At 44.5% G+C, this 16,396-nt stretch overlaps 1 protein-coding gene across 14 annotated transcripts in view; it reads right to left on the bottom strand.

Moving 5' to 3' along the window:
• OSBPL3 (oxysterol binding protein like 3) overlaps positions 1-9,185 on the bottom strand; it is a 185,644-nt gene extending 176,459 nt beyond the window's left edge. For all 14 annotated transcript variants that reach the window (XR_012432594.1, XR_012432595.1, XM_065542188.2 and 11 more), the window contains exon 1: positions 8,849-9,185. The gene's annotated coding sequence lies outside the window, so the exon portion shown is untranslated. The remainder of the gene's footprint in view (positions 1-8,848) is intronic.
• Positions 9,186-16,396: the final 7,211 nt, after the last annotated feature.

Here is a 16,396-nt window from a genome sequence, read left to right as displayed (position 1 = left end):
GTTAATTCTGTATACACCAGGAATTTGCACGAAGCAGCCCTACACCTGAGAAAAACTCAAGTGGGCTTCCCTGTATTCTTTTAGGCTTCACATACCGCTAACCCACTTTGCCTCAGATGCCAGACAACTGAGCTACACTAGAAACCAGCCAGCAAGTTATTTTAAGCTACATGCAGGGCTATGCTGGAGGGCAGGTTGTTAGGTATCATTCTGTTTCTGCTACAAAGGTGTTAAAAACTCAACTTTGGATTCAACTCCCATTAGCAAATAAACAAACCAGTGTGTCGCACCAGAGAGAGAAATTCAAAACCTCAAAAGAGGAGTTAAGGCCTCCTCCCACTCAGTTCTACATGGCCTCTAGCAATGGCAGACAGACACAAAAGGGCAGGACTCTGCTCCTCTCATCCTCCTTTGAGGATTCCCCAGCCACATTCTCTTTTCTCCTCCTTCAGCAGCCTGAATCACAACTTACAAAAACAATGAAACTTTTCTCTCCAGGGTCCCAATTAAAAGCCAGACTCACTCCCTTTAAGCCACATCTCCCCACTGTAATTAATGAACTCTCTGCAACTCTTTTTTTTTTTTTTTTTTTTTTTTTTTGAGACGGAACTCTTTAATGTCTACACCCCCTTCTAGTCTGTAAGCTCCTTGAAGGGAGGTTTCCACATCTGTTCAATTCATCACCACATCCCCTGCACCTAGCCTGGTGTCTGGCACATGGCATGTGCTTAATAAATATTTGTGAAATGTATGAGCAAAAATCTTAGTGCATGCTTTAATTCTAGGGAGGCATCTGCTTCAAATTTAATAGAAGTTGCTGAGATTAAAAAATATATACATACATAAATATCTACACACATATGTATACATATATGTAGATTAAAATGTATATATTAGCTTTAGCTTCTAAACATTTCAGATGACTGTCCACCACAAGTTACTTGGGGAGGGAAAAATTTTTTTTTTTTTTTTTTTTTTTTGAGAAGGAGTCTGGCTCTGTGGCCCAGGCTGGAGTGCAGTGGCCGGATCTCAGCTCACTGCAAGCTCCGCCTTCCGGGTTCACGCCATTCTCCTGCCTCAGCCTCCCGAGTAGCTGGGAACACAGACGCCCGCCACCTCGCCTGGCTAGTTTTTTGTATTTTTTAGTAGAGATGGGGTTTCACCGTGTTAGCCAGGATGGTCTCGATCTCCTGACCTCGTGATCCGCCCGTCTCGGCCTCGCAAAGTGCTGGGATTACAGGCTTGAGCCACCGCGCCCGGCCATGGAAAAATATTTTATAAGATGTAAACTATAATTTTAAAGTTCTTGTAACCATTACGATATTTTATATCAAGACAGAAAACCTTTAAAAGTGGAGGTGGAAATCTTTACAAATACTACATTTTAATACATGTTTGGAGAAATGTTATATTAAGGAAAGCATATGACCCACAGAATACTAAAAATAAAGATTTTAGTATTTTAACTGTAGAGGGTAAACAAAATAGCAAACTTTATTTATAGTAACTGTTCAGGGATCCTCTGCCAATCCCGCACTGGATTGCTCATTGCAATTTGATTCTGTTCTGCTTTACATTTAAGCTATTTTTTAACTCAGATCTACTCTCACGCAATCTGAGAAATCACAGATGAGGATTCCGCTAAGATTGTTCATCCAGCCCACACTTGCTCAGAGAACTGGGTTGATTACCTCAGATATTTTTTTCATAAGTAAACACAGACATATAGACAGCAACATAATTTTCATCTAAAGAAATTTTTATGAAAGAAATTTGCTTCTTGGCTTTAAACCCACACATGATTATTATTGTTCCCTAAGAATCATATTCCACTCTTACTCAAGGGGCCTTGGAGCATCTAGAAACAACCACATTCTAGCTCTCAAACAACAGACTTAGGGAGAGGCGGTTATAAACCAAGTCCAGAGAAAATTCAATTTCAGGGGTACAAACAATGTGACTAAGAACAAGGAAATCACCACTGAGTCTTCTGTATTTTTCCAAGATGAAGGAAATATTTCATCAACTTCACGACAAAATCATTTAGATTAATAACCAAAGAAGCAATTCGTCACACTGCTATTCCATTTATTATTATAAAAGAATTTTTAAATGTTCACATAGCTTAAATAAGTCCAGGAATGATATTGGAAGGCTATAGCCTGCCTGCTATAAGCTTCTGCAAAGAAGCATCTTTGAAAAAAATCAGTATTTTCCAATCCTTTCATACCAGAGGAATTCTTTATAAAAATATTATACTCTAGACTTTTAGAAGATGCCTTTGATATTTCTAAACTTTTTATTATGAAAAATTTCAAATATATACAAAAGTATAGCATTGTACTGCCCAGCTGAAATGTAATAGAAGCCATAGATGTAATTTTAATTTCTTAAGTAGACCAAGAGTAAAAGAAAACAAGTTAGTTTTAATTACACATTATTACAATATATTCAAAATATTATTTCAACATGTGATGTTTAAAAATTGAGGTATTTTTACTTTATTTTTCATACAAAGTCTTTGAAATTCAGTGTGTGTGTTATACTTACAGCACTTCTCAGCAAGGACTAGCCACATTTTAAAGGCTGAATAGCCACATGCGACCAATGGCTGCTCAGCAGACACCACAGATAGATAATTCATCACCCAGCCTCAACTGATCTGATATCAGCTCACGGACAGCCTTGCTTCCTCCGTACTCCCCCTCCTCACCCCCAGATTATTTCAAAGCAAATCCTAAAAACTGTAGCATTGCAGCCATGTTCAAAGTTCCTTGACTCTTTTTAACAGTTGGTTTGTTCAAATCAGTATCTAAAAAATCAACTATGGGGACCTCTTTTTAACGACGAGACGTTCTGCTGACTGCAACATAATAGGAGTTACACTTCTAGTAAAATGCTGCAGTCATTTCAATGTTTATTACGCATCTATCTTGTGCCAGGTTCTGTTCTAGCTCCACGATAAAATAGCGAACAGGGCTCGAAGGAACTTCTGGACTACACATTAGGGTCGCATTAGAATCAAACTTTTTTTTTAGAAATGCCAGTCCCATCAGCTAGCAAATAGATAAATAAAACCATGGTATATACATATAATGGGGTATTACTAGGCAATCAAAAGGAATGAAGTACTGATACACACTACAACAGAAATTAACCTTGAAAACAACATACTAGGTGAAAGGAGCCAGACACAAAAGGCCACATACTATATGACTCCCCTTATATGAAATGTCCGGAATAGGCAAATCCATACAGGCATAAAGTAGATTAGTGGGTGGGGACTGGGGGAATGGACGGGCAGTATGGGGAATGACTGGTAATGGGTGCAAATGTTTTTTAGCAGGTGATAAATGTTTTAAAATGATGGTGATGGTTGCACAACTCTGAATATACTAAAATCCATTAAATGTTGTACCTTTAAACGGATGAACTGTATAATATGTGAATTGTGTCTCAATAGTGAGTGGTGAGCTATGAGTCTAGACAGGGAAGCAGGAGCTGATTCAGAGAGGGCCTTGCAAATCTGCTTTAAAATGTGAAATATTCATTGATCCATAAAATATTCACAAAAATTCCATTTGAATTCCATAACAATTTTAGTACATTTTTATTAACAGCATTACCATAGATATGAAAAAATAGTACATAACATAGGCAAAATATTTATTCTACAGACAATGATTATTATATGTGTGAATTTGAGATCTCCTTGCAATATCTCCTTGGTCCAAAGATAAGAGCAACCAGAACAGGTGCTTTTCATGGATTTAACTAGAAATTCTATTACTTCATCATAAAATGATGATGGCATATTCTATTGCTTCATCATAAAATGATGATGGCATAAAATACTGTGGATCAAAACAAATTAGAAAACTAGAAAACAAAATGTCACATTCCAATTACCTTTTCACAGAATATTCTAACAAAATGCAAGCAAATATAATTAATATTTTTTTCAATTGAACAGTTACTATAGATAGGACACCATGTTTAGTGACATGAGGAATAGAAACCTAAGGAACACACATTCACCCTGCCTTCAAGGCATTTAAAATCTAGTAAAGGAAGCAGTAAGTTTGAATAAATTACTAGCACAGGAGGCAACAGGGTGAGAGGAATAGGGGAAGATAAAAGGTAAGAAGTGCTGAAGGAAGGAAGGAAGGACACCAGCAACATACTTTGTGATCAGAAACTGAACTGGGAAGTTTCTCATATTTTAAAAAAACAAATGCTCTGGGAAATTGGGTTTAGAGAGATTATGCTGACAAAAGTAGTTTATGAGTCCAGCTTTGAAAGACTTAGGTTTTCACACGGAGAGACCAGAGAGCTTTCTAGGCAACAGGAGTGCAGGGACAAAGGCAAAATCCTTTGTTGATTAATAAAACTCAGACTACCAGTTCACAGGGTTGGGGAATGATGGGATGAGGCCAAAGCTGAGCCCAGTCTGCTGGATCGTGACTTCCGGCTAAGGAATCTATGTGCAAGTAAGTAGAGAAAATAACTTGGGGATTGAGTCTGAGATCCACCATATGTTAGTTGCAAAGCAGTTGTGAATTTAACTTTTCCTAGCCTCATCTGGAGACTGGAGGTATAATAACAATGCCTGCTTTGATGCTGCCCTGAGGAATAAATGCAATAATGCACGTACAGGAACGTATGACAGCACCCAGCACATAAAAGTTCAGCAGCTGTTACTACTGTTATTAATGTTATTCACTATATAAGCCACCCAATAATTTTTAACAACATAATTACAGTACTTAAAGAATTTACCTGACCATGAAAACAGAGACAGGATGAAACCCCGTCTCTACTAAAAAAATACAAAAAATTAGCCGGGCGAGGTGGCGGGCGCCTGTAGTTCCAGCTACTCGGGAGGCTGAGGCAGGAGAATGGCGTAAACCCGGGAGGCGGAGCTTGCAGTGAGCTGAGATCCGGCCACTGCACTCCAGCCTGGGCGACAGAGCGAGACTCTATCTCAAAAAAAAAAAAAAAAAGAAAACAGAGACAGGAAAACAGAGGTAGGAAAACCCACCTGTAGACAATGTTAGGACAGAATGCACAAGTCCCTAAGATCCTGAACTAAGATGCTACAAGGCCTCCAGGAAAGGACCAATGTGAGAGACACTGAGACAACAGTTAGGGTGAGCCTGAAGGTGATCTGAACCGTAGTAACTGGAAAAAAAAAAAAAAAAATTCCAGAAGGGGCCAGAAAGCTGATAAATATGTAAATTTAGACAGGAAAGGAATGTGCAGAGAACCATAAACAACTCTCAATTATGCATGGAAGACTTTTTCCACCTAACAGTTTCCATCTTCCCTAGTATCCTACACCTCAATCTCTTCCTCAGGCATTCTAGGTTGCAGGGTTCTCCAACCCTTCCTGGAGTACTCTTGAAATAGAATTAACAAATAGGAAAATACAGTACTGCTGAGAACTACATTATAAATAAAACTGCATTATCTAGACCCTTATGCGGGGGAAATGTTACACCAGCACCCAAACTGGAATAAAGTAGAAGAAAGAAGGAATCACTAATTCCTTCCCCATTCCATTTTGCCATGAGCCCTTTAGGTGGTACCCATGCCACTCCTCCCCAACTTTTCACCCTCAGTGTCAGTGCAAGAGTGGAGAGTTGAAATGTAGTTGTTTTACTGAAAGCCTACTGCAGAAGCTTTTGGAATTAGTAGCAGTTTCTAACTCTCCAATCTGCATTAGACAACAGAGGAACTAGCTGGTTTCCCAGCACTTTCTTTAAGAGGTATAAAGCATTACTTCAGAGTTCACTTACCACAGTGAGTAAAACCAATCAGATATCTCTTTAGATTTAGATGAAAGGAGGATTTCCTTTCCTTCTGGATTAAAAGTCCCCGATCTACCAAGCCCACAAACCATAAACGCAACCACAAAAATCAATGGCAGTAAGAGTCTCAAGGATTCTGAAAACAGTACAACTAGACACTTGATATTGGCACCAGAAAGTTTACAGCCCAATCTCAGATGGTTTTAATATTTGTATCATTGGACTCTATCATGAGTTAACATCTAATTAAATAATGGGGCAAGAATTGAAGTCAGACTATTAAAAAATCTAGCTCAGCAATTTATTGGTGACCTTAGGCAAGTTCCTAAACCTCGGTTTCCAATTCTTCACCTGAAAAATGGAGATAACCTCACAATACTGCCCAGCAAGATGGTGAAAATTACAGCTTACCGGCAGGGCACGGTAGCTCACACCTGTAATCCCAGCACTTTGGGAGGCCAAGGCGGGCAGATCACGAGGTCAGGAGATGGAGACCATTCTGGCTAACACAGTGAAACCCTGTCTCTATTAAAAATACAAAAAACGGCCGGGCGCGGTGGCTCAAGCCTGTAATCCCAGCACTTTGGGAGGCCGAGACGGGCGGATCACGAGGTCAGGAGATCGAGACCATCCTGGCTGACACCGTGAAACCCCGTTTCTACTTTAAAAATACAAAAAAAAAAAACTAGCCGGGCGAGGTGGCGGGCGCCTGTAGTCCCAGCTACTCGGGAGGCTGAGGCAGGAGAATGGCGTGAACCCGGGAGGCGGAGCTTGCAGTGAGCTGAGATCCGGCCACTGCACTCCAGCCTGGGCGGCAGAGCGAGACTCCGTCTCAAAAAAAAAAAAAAAAAAATACAAAAAACTAGCTGGGCGTGGTGGCGGGCGCCTGTAGTCCCAGCTACTCACGAGGCTAAGGCAAGAGAACGGCGTGAACCCGGGAGGCGGAGCTTGCAGTGAGTCGAGATCATGCCACTGTACTCTAGCCAGGGCGACAGAGCAAGACTCCGTCTTAAAAAAAAGAAAGAGAGAAAGAAAGAAAACTACAGCTTATGGCAGCAGCCTGGTAATATGTGGCTTATGATGTAACTATTAGCGATTACTGAAAATATATCTCAATAAGAAAACAGTAAATCTTTTGGCTAAGCCATAGCTTTTGATACAAATAAAGCTAAATGTCTATTAGCTGTAATGGTGGAAACCACATTTTAGTTTATTGGAAGAGGTCCAGCACAATAGAGAAAAAATGAGCTGGAATCCTAGTTCTGCCAGGATAACCTTGGCAACACTGGTTAACCTGCTGGACCCTCAATTTCCCATCTCGTTAAATATACCTAGCTAACAGACTTCTGTAAATTTAATGAGGTAATCTACAAAAGTTCCTAGTATTGCTATTTGTTAATTTTCCCAATAGTAAATTAAGGATAAAGATGAAAATCAAAATCAGCTATGAAATCCTCATTCCTCATATTTACAGAGAAGGTTTCATTTATTCATTCTATAAATGTTTATTGCAAACCTACTGTGTGTTCTTGACACAGGGGATCAAGTGATGAACAAGACAGACAAGATCTCTGCGTTCCTGGTACTTACATCCTAATGAGGGAAGAGAGAGAACACAATAATCCAAGGAGACAATTTCAGGGAGAAATTTAAGTTCTATGAGCAACAGCAAACAGGTGACGTGGCTTGGCTAGACGGGAGGGTCATTTAGCTTGGATGCATACAAGCCCAGGCCTGCCTGACCTCCTTTAGCCAGGAGAACCTCACCTTGTATGATACTTGCGGGGTACAGTGTAGATGATGAGAAACCAGGCCTTCGCTTTCACCTATCTGTGGAAGTATCTCTTTTGCAGCTGTAGTTTAAAACATTTCTAAATGCCCTCATCCCAATACTCAGACTCTGAGGGTCTGAGCAACCCCGAAGGGTCTCAAGCACCTCTGCGCAGTACGCAGACACATGGAAACCGACAACTTCACAGTCCCTTCAGCTCCAAGAGTCCCGTCTGAGGAGACTGGTGGCTTGTGAGATGGAGAAGGACAAGCACAAGTGTGCAGGAGGCAGCAAGCAAGTTGCGTTGCCGAAGGAGGGGCGGCGCGCCCCGGCTTAAGAAGTATCTGGACGACCTACGACAGTGCCCATCAGCGACTCCAGAGGCTAGGAACGCTCCCCGGGAAGCTGGGCAGTGCTAAGGGGCTGCCTGGGAGTATCTGGCTTATGATGACAGTACTTAAAGAATTTACCTGACCATGGAATAAACAGAGACAGAGATAGGAAAACCCAACTGCAGACAATGTTCAGAAAGAGTACATTAAGTCCCTAAGACCCTGAACTAAGATTCTGCTGCAGGGCCTCCGGGAGAGGACCAATGTGAAAGACACTGAGATAAGAGTTAGGGTGAGCCTAAAGGTGATCTGACCAGTAGTAATTGGAAAGTCAAAAGAAAAAAAATTCCAGAAGGGGCCAGAAAGCTGATGAATACGTAAATTTAGAAAGGAAAGGAACGTGCCCTGGGCCTCCAGCCCGGCACGGGGGATCTGGGCAAGCCGCGGTTGGGAAGGCGGGCGAGCGGAGCGCCTGCCCCGAGAGCGTTGTCTCAGTCTCACCGGCGCGCCCCATCCCGCGGATGTGGTAAAGCGTCGCGCTCCGCCCAATTAACCAGGCTTCCTGAGCCTCCAGCCTCGGCGCAGAGCCTCCCCGCTGCCCAGGACAGCTCCGCGCGCCGCGTCCTCCCGCACCTGCGCTCCAGCCCCTGCGCTCGGTTCCTCCTGGCGGTCAATCCTCTGAGTCGTCCCTCGAGGGACGGAGCCCTAGGGCGGGTGAGACCCGGGTCCTCCCTCCCCGGGAGCTTCAGCCGGCACCGAGGGCGGGCTCCCAGGCTTCGGTCTGCCCCAGGGCCGGATCCTCCCCGGCCGACACGGGCAGACCCCGGTTCTGCAGAGACCCGCGGCGCCCCCCAAACCGCAGCCCTTCCGAGCCCGCGCCGCCGCCTGGCCCCCCGACACCTCGGCCCCATTTAGGCAGGCGCCCCGCCACTCACCTGAGCGCTGTGCAGCCGGAGACACTCCCTAGTTCCCCGGTGCAGGGCTCGGGGGTTAGCGCACCGACCCGGGAGAAGGCGACCCGGGAGAAGGCAACCCGGCTTCTCCGGTCTCCCCGCAACGTGCAGCTGACAGCTCTCGCACCGGCCGCAGGAGTCGGGGGCGGGGATGGCCACTCGCGGACAGACGGGGCCGGAGCCGCGCTGCTCACCGGCCGCGTCGCGCTCTGGTCCCTTCTCCCGGGCCGGCTGGCGGGCGCCACCAGCACGCGGCCAGTTCTGAGTACTTTGCCCAGAACTTCTCCGCGCGCGCCGCCCGGCGATTAGCCAGAGGAGCGGCGCAGGGGCGGGAGCGCAGGGGAGGGGCCTGCGAGGCCCGGGGGCGGGGCCCCGAGGGGGCGGGAGGGCGGCAGAGTGACGCACGTTCCCACCAATCATAAGTCGCCTTTGGGGAAGGAGGTGGGGCGATGCACTCGGAAGAAGCCCGCGGATTCCATGACGCAGCCGGGGGACTAGGGATCCCGGATTTCGGACGGGTTGGGAGGGCGGAGGTAGGCGAGTGCTGCGGCGTGGCACGGAGTGAGGCTCCCGGCGGTCCAGCTCGGTGCCTGCTAGCTGTAGGCGTTCGGTAAATGTTCCTCGAGTGGCTCTTCCTGGCCAGGGAAGGAGGAAGAAGTGAAGGCAGAGTGGGAGGGGCAGGTTTACGAAGAAGGCTCCAGGGGACCCTTGCGTTCGCACAGGCTAGGAGAACTCTACCTCCCGAGGAAGTCAGACTGAGGCAGAGTAGTCGAAAACGGAGGAAATACGTGGGGAGGCAGCACTCTAGGCACGAGATGACAAAGGACAGTATCATTGTGAGACCCGGGGCTCGGAGACCGTGACCCTACCTCCAGAGGCAGCCGTGCAGATACGTGCCGGAGTGATTTTGTTCTCTGCAGTTTATGTGCAAGGGCGTAGGGGGTCGGGAGAGCACCGTCGTTACTATTAAATCTCCCTGAAAGACGGGAAAGTCTACCCGACTTGACTTCCCACTAGCCCAATGGCCTTCTTTGATCCTAGCATGAATGCAAGCAGCTGATGATTTGGGGTCAGTTTGCAGACTGCAAATGTGTCGAGTGCCGCAGGTGGCGGGTGGGAAGGGCGTGAGCATTTACTGAGCACCTAATATGTGCCAGGAGCAGTTGCGAGCTTGCAACTGTGAGAAAGGCGTACCAGGCTCCTGTACTCACGGGTCTTGCATTTTTGTGGAAAGGCAGACAATAAAGAAGAGAATATACATATCCATGCACAAAATAAAAGGCTGACGAACTGTTAGTACTGAGAGGAGAGCCAAGCCCAGCTTTCGAAAGTGGTTTAGTGCGTGATGGCGCGCTCACCCTGAGGGGCCTCTAGGCGAGGGTGACTTTTACCCAGATTCCTGAGCATGGGAAAGGAGCTGCCACACCCAGTCTCGCTAAGAGCGTTCCAGGCGAAGGGAATAGCAAAGACAAGGTATTTAGCCTCCCTGAAGACCCAACTGACCGACCTCACCCAGCTGGGCACCGCGCGTGGCTCGCTGGGCTCGGCGCCTGGCACAAAGGGCTCCACAGTGTTAAATCCCCCTGCCAACCACCACCTGAGGCGCTCGTCGCATTTCCAGTCTCCAAACTGACCCCAATTCAAGGTTTCTGAGACTCTTTCCGGAGCTATTCTGTTCACATTTCATTCACCACGTTCAGATCTCTGCTTTCTGGAACCATCCCCCTCGCGAAATGTCTGGGACTGTCTGTTTCGGATCTGGCAGGCGGCGGGCGAGGGCGGGAGGCGCCAGAGATGCTGCCGAGAAAACCGACTGCCATGCCGCCTGCGTCGGCACACGGAAAAGCTTATTGGAGAAGATTTCAAATCGAATGACTCCGCGGTTCCTAAACAACCTCGCAAAGCCCGACCAGTGCCAGGTGGCTCGATGGGTAGTGGAAGGACGTGTCTGGCAGGCGCGCGGACAGTCCAAGGAGGCACCTTGCCCACGCCCAGCCCCGCCGCCGGAGCAGCTTAGACTGGGTTTTCCCAAACCTCCTTCCATTTTTCTATAATTCCTCTCTGAGAGAGGCTTGCTCTCCCCTCCTCCTGCCAATCCCCTCCCTCGTTCAAGCTATTTCTTTTTCTTTTGCTCTCCACCTTCAGCCTCTCCGCCTGTTTCTTTAGCATTGGTTTTTCTGTAGGAGACCAACCTTCAATCGGAAAGGAAGTTATTTGCATAGGGCTTTGTTGTTTACACTAGCATCCCGTTCTGGGCTTTTTCATTAATGTCTTCCAAATCAAATCATAATAGAGTGTACATTCTCTCTCTTTGTGTGTGTGTGTGTGTGTGTGTGTGTGTGTGTGTGTGTACTTGAGGCGTTAATTGGACAGGATGAGAGAATTATTCACATTGTGCCTTGTCCCCAAGTAAAGGAGGAATTGTACTGTGGCTTTTCATAGTTTCATTTCCTCTTCTACTCCTAAATAAGCTTCCAGGCTCTCCAGCTCCTAAAATCTAAAGGAAAAAAAAAAAAAGTTGAAACCCACGCGGAGCTAATTATTCTTGAAAAAGCTTGTTAATGTTCTAAAATTAGCTTTCTTCTCAGTCTTATTTTAAAATAACGATTTGAATGTCTAATAAAGATCAGTGGTTCCATATTAAGAGTTCCTAGAGACCCTCTTCTTTGAACTGTTGAACAAATACTTTTTCTCTTTGGAGACACGCCCACCACAGTGGGAATTTTTCACATTTGGCACAGTGGTCTTAGCTTCTGAAATCGGTAATAGGTAAGCGGGTGCTACCTGAGTTTGCATGTTTTGATAGTAAAGGAAACTGAGGACCTCTAGAATCAGACTACCTCAGTTCCTGTCTTATGATGACTACCTCATTCTGTGATCACCTTTCCTTGTCTGTAAAATGGAGATAATTAAGTACCTGCTGGACTACAGGAAGAGTTTGATCATCCATTTGCAAACAGTTCCTGCATACAGAGTTCTCAACCTCAGCACTATTAACATTTTAGGTAAAGATAATTCTTTCCTGCTGGAGGTAAGGGGTGGGGAGGGGTGCTGTCTTGTGCATTTAGCAGCATTTCTGGCCTCCACCTACTAGATTCAAGGAACACCCTGTCCTCCCCAGTTGTAACAACAAAAAATCTCCAGACTTTTGCCAGAAGGCCTCTGGAGAGCAAAATCCCCCGGATGAGAACCACTGGCATAACACATAGTAAGTGCCTACAGGAGGCGATATAGGGAAATGCTTATGGATATGGGTTTCTAAGGTGTGAACCTCAGGCAAATTTTGTTTCCTTAAGCCTCATCTGTAAAATGGGAATGATAATAATGCTAACTTCTTAAAGTTGTCTAAGGATTAAATACAATTGTGAATGTAAAAGCAATTTGCACAGTGCCTGGCACATGGTAAACTCAAAATATGAGCTTCTGGTCTCATTTGTTTCCTGTGAAGAGACGGCATTGGGCTAAATTGGGGATGACACATCTTGACTTATTTGCTGCCACTTTCCTCCTGCCTTGTATCAGACATCATTATTAAGTCAAGGCTGCCTTTTCCGCTGAGTCCAAATAGAGCCTCAGAATCCTTCTCAACACTGCAAGAAGCTGCCACTGATAGGCCAAGATCAGTATCTAAGATAATGCTGAATTGCCATTCTGGGGCTAGATGAACTTCAAGATCCCTAATAGCTTCAGTTTTCTGATACAATTACAAGTGAGGGGGAACTATTGTTTATCACTTCATCAACTTCTTTTATGAAGGGGTGGTGGAGCAAGGCCCAGAAAGTTCCCAGTGTCTTGACCATAATCATACAGTCTATGAGTGGTCAGAGGCTGTCTCCAACCCTCTTAAACGGCCATCTTTTTGCCACATCTACCACCTATGGAAAGTGGGAAAAACACTTGTCTAAATCTGAGTTGCCATCCTCTCCAACCTGTACAGCCCTACTCATCTTCTTCCTCCTTCACTTTCATCTGAAAAATGAATCAAAGTATTTAGTTGCATATGAACACCTTGTAAGCATTCTTTTACAACTGTTAGTATAATTCTTGACAAGGATTGTTCAAAAATTCACCAATTCCTTTATTAGATTGCCTGCTTTGTATAAGGGATCATTCTTAGCAAGCACTTCAAAGTGAATAAAAATGAATCAGTGAGTGTCCCTTCAGTGCTTTTATAGTTTTCTATATTGGGCAGATCAGATGTGGACATAAATAACTACAACACAAGCTAAAAAATGGAAAATGTCCTGAGAGGTACCAAAAATGTGTTCAGAGAAGAGAGAAATTATTTTGGGAATTAGGAGCTAGAGCCATTTCCTGCATGTCTTTGTTAACATTTTTAACTTTTGGAAAAAAAAAAATTCTTATTTATTACAGTAAAGTTATCCTTGTAGAGGAAGTTGCAACATTGTTAGTTTTCCTGGTTCAGATACATTTCCTGCTTAGTTTAAGTCAACATGATCAGTGCAACTAAAAGTCACAGATTATTCTAATTCTAAATTGGTTTTCATCAGCTGTTTACAATTTCTGGGATTTCTGGGCTATTCTAGAGGAGGCTTGCTCACCTTTAGTTTCCTTTTTTTTTTTTTTTTTTTTTTTGAGACAAGCTGTCACTGTTGCCCAGGCTGGAGTGTGGTGGTGGTGTTCCCAGGCCCAACTAAGTGTTGGGCTGCTGTTTCTTGTGGCCCAGTAGTGAGATGCAGATGAACTCAGGATGAAGAGAGTTTTTATTTTTGCAACTGGTTACAGGGAGAAGGCTTGGAAATCATCGCCAGACCAACTCCAAATTACAAAGTTTTCCAGAGCTTATCTACTTTCTAAGTTATATGTCTACATGTAAGTGTACATTCATCTAAGACATAAGTAATTAACTTCTTTTAATCTATAACTAAAGTCTGAGTCCTGAAGACCTTCCTCTGGAGCCTAAGTAAATTTACTTAATCTGAATGGGTCCAGGTGCTGGAATGATTACCCTTATCTTGTCTCCTGCTAAATCATGGAGGTTTGGTGAGTTCCTTCCAACCCCCACAATAAGCTTGTTTGTGGAAGCCTGGGGTGTTTCTTCAGACCCACAATAAAACTTGTTTAATCCTAAATGAGTGCTGTTAAGAATTCCTTCATTATTTTGTCATGCTTGAAGACCGAAGAAAGGCCTAGGCAAAACTCCTGGTGGGCTTTTCTTACACTGGCTTTTAATATTGAACTTATCCACTCAGTCGGTACTGACACAGTTGTTATGGAGGCCTGCATGAGTGAGACCTGGCCTGCCACAGTGTGATCTCAGTTTGCCGCAACCTCTGACTCCTGGGTTCAAGTGATTCTCATGCCTCAGCCTCCCTAGTAGCTGGCACTATGGGCACACACCACCACTAACCACACCTGGCTAACTTTTGTATTTTTTGTGGAGATGGGGTTTCGCCATGTTGCCCAGGCTAGTCTCAAACTCCATGGCTCAAGCAATCTGCCCGCCTTGCCTTCCCAAAGTGCTGGGATTACAGGCATGAGCTACTGCCCCCAGCCCTCCTTTAGTTTCAACAGACTGGCTTTCTTCCAAGCATTTGACATAATCAGGTTTTTTAGCATGTTATACTGTGGCGCGTAGGCTACTTATAAAAAGGAATATAACACGGGCTTAGGGACACCAATGTCATACACTTTATTAAACCATGAAACAATATTCCCTTCAGGACTGAACTACCTCAGAAGTTGGGGTGAGCATTTAATTATCCTTTAGTTTCTGTCTCTGTAGCACATAGACATCCTATATTATTATCTGCTGTATATCCTAAGTGTAATAATAGTAGCCCATGAGTTTTAAGCATTTATGTGCCAGGCACTGCCAAACTGGGCTGCCAATTGCCATAGCTCCTGCCACCATTAGGAGGCCGCCTATCAAATCGGAAAGATTTGGCAGAATTGCCAGAACCCTACTCCTTCTGTTACAAGCCACACCAGCAAAAAGTATGCCTTGAATCCTGCTTCTTCCCTTATTACCTCTTTCCCGAATTCATGTCTTACGTAAGTGCATTGGGTTAATACCTTCTAAACCACATCTGCAAATCTAACTGCAGGGGATTTGCAATGCAATTTTCTCTCTCTGGCCTCTCCACTATAGAAAAGCACATTAGAAGGAAATTGGGTTAGAATTTGAGTGATCCAAGCCCCAGCATTCACCATCTTTTCCTCCAAATCTCCAACAAATATGTTGGCAGAAAAAGTTTTATATGTTATGCTTTGTGGTATGTTTCCTTTTTTATTGAGTAACCCAGAAAACCTTTGTGAATTCCTCCTCATTTCCCATCTCCATATCCACTAACATCACCACTGTAGTATAAACCACCATCATTTCTTGCCTGGAAAATTACAACAGACCAGGAGCCACCATTGCTCTTACTATAATCCCTTCTCCACTCTGAAGCCAGAGTTTTTTGTTGTTTTTTGTTTTTTTTTTTTTTTGAAGCTGGGTCTCACTCCACCTCCCAAGCTGGAGTGAAGTGGCAGGCAGAATCATGGCTCACTGCAGCCTCAAACTCCTAGGCTCAAGCAATACTCATGCCTCAGCCTCCCGAGTATCTGAGACTACAGGCACACACCACCATGCCCAGCTTATTTTTGCATTTTTTGCTAGAGATGGGGTTTCACCATGTTGCTTAGGCTGGTCTCAAACTCCAGGGCTCAAGCTGTCAGCCCACGTCAGCCTCCCAAGATGCTGGGATTACAGATAATAAGCCACCATACCTGGCCCAGAGTGATTTTTTTAAAACCCAAATCTGATCATGAACATCCTCCACAGTCTCCCATTGCTCTTAGCATAAAGACTAAACTATTTACATGGTTTTCAACGTTCCATGTGGTCTGACATCCAACCAGCTTCATCCTGTGTCAACTTGCCCCTTCTTCCTTTCCCTTTCTCCACATTGATCTGCTTCCAGGACTTTGTTCCTTCCTGGCATGAGGCACTTGGACAGACGTTTCCCACTCTCTGCTGGAATATGCTGTTTCTTTCTCTCCATTTAGTTAATGCAGACTTCCCTCAGAGCTCCTTCAGTCATCTGTTCCTCAGGGAAGTCCTCCTTGATGTTCACAATCAGGTCAACTCAGCCTATCATTGCTCTGGTTGAAACTAAGTTGTGTGTTTTTTTAGAGTGGTGAGGAGGAGTTGTTTGTTTTGGTAGCACCTATCACCGTTGAAATTATGTTTATTTTTTGTGATTTTTCTGATTAATTTCTGTCTTTTAGCTGGATTGTAGGCTCCATAAGTCAAAGATCATGTATATGTTTAATCTTCTGCCAACCTAAATAACAAACAGAGAGAGGCTCTCTAAAAGAAAATGATATTTATTCGTGGACAGGGCATTCCAATGGGACTATGTGTGCCATAGTCACCTATATGTGTATTCAGGGAGGTAAAGGCTTTTAAGGGAAAAGTGAAGAGAATTACATTAATTGTTTCTGAGATAATTATCCTTGGCTTCAAGGATCAATAACAAAGGTGGCGCCAGTTTGAGGTTGGACAGGCAGTTGCTGGGTAGA

This window comes from Macaca fascicularis, chromosome 3, assembly GCF_037993035.2.
Source record: "Macaca fascicularis isolate 582-1 chromosome 3, T2T-MFA8v1.1".
Taxonomy (NCBI): domain Eukaryota; kingdom Metazoa; phylum Chordata; class Mammalia; order Primates; family Cercopithecidae; genus Macaca; species Macaca fascicularis.
The sequence above is the reverse complement of the archived record's forward strand: the minus strand, read 5'-3'. Positions and strand labels throughout refer to the sequence as shown.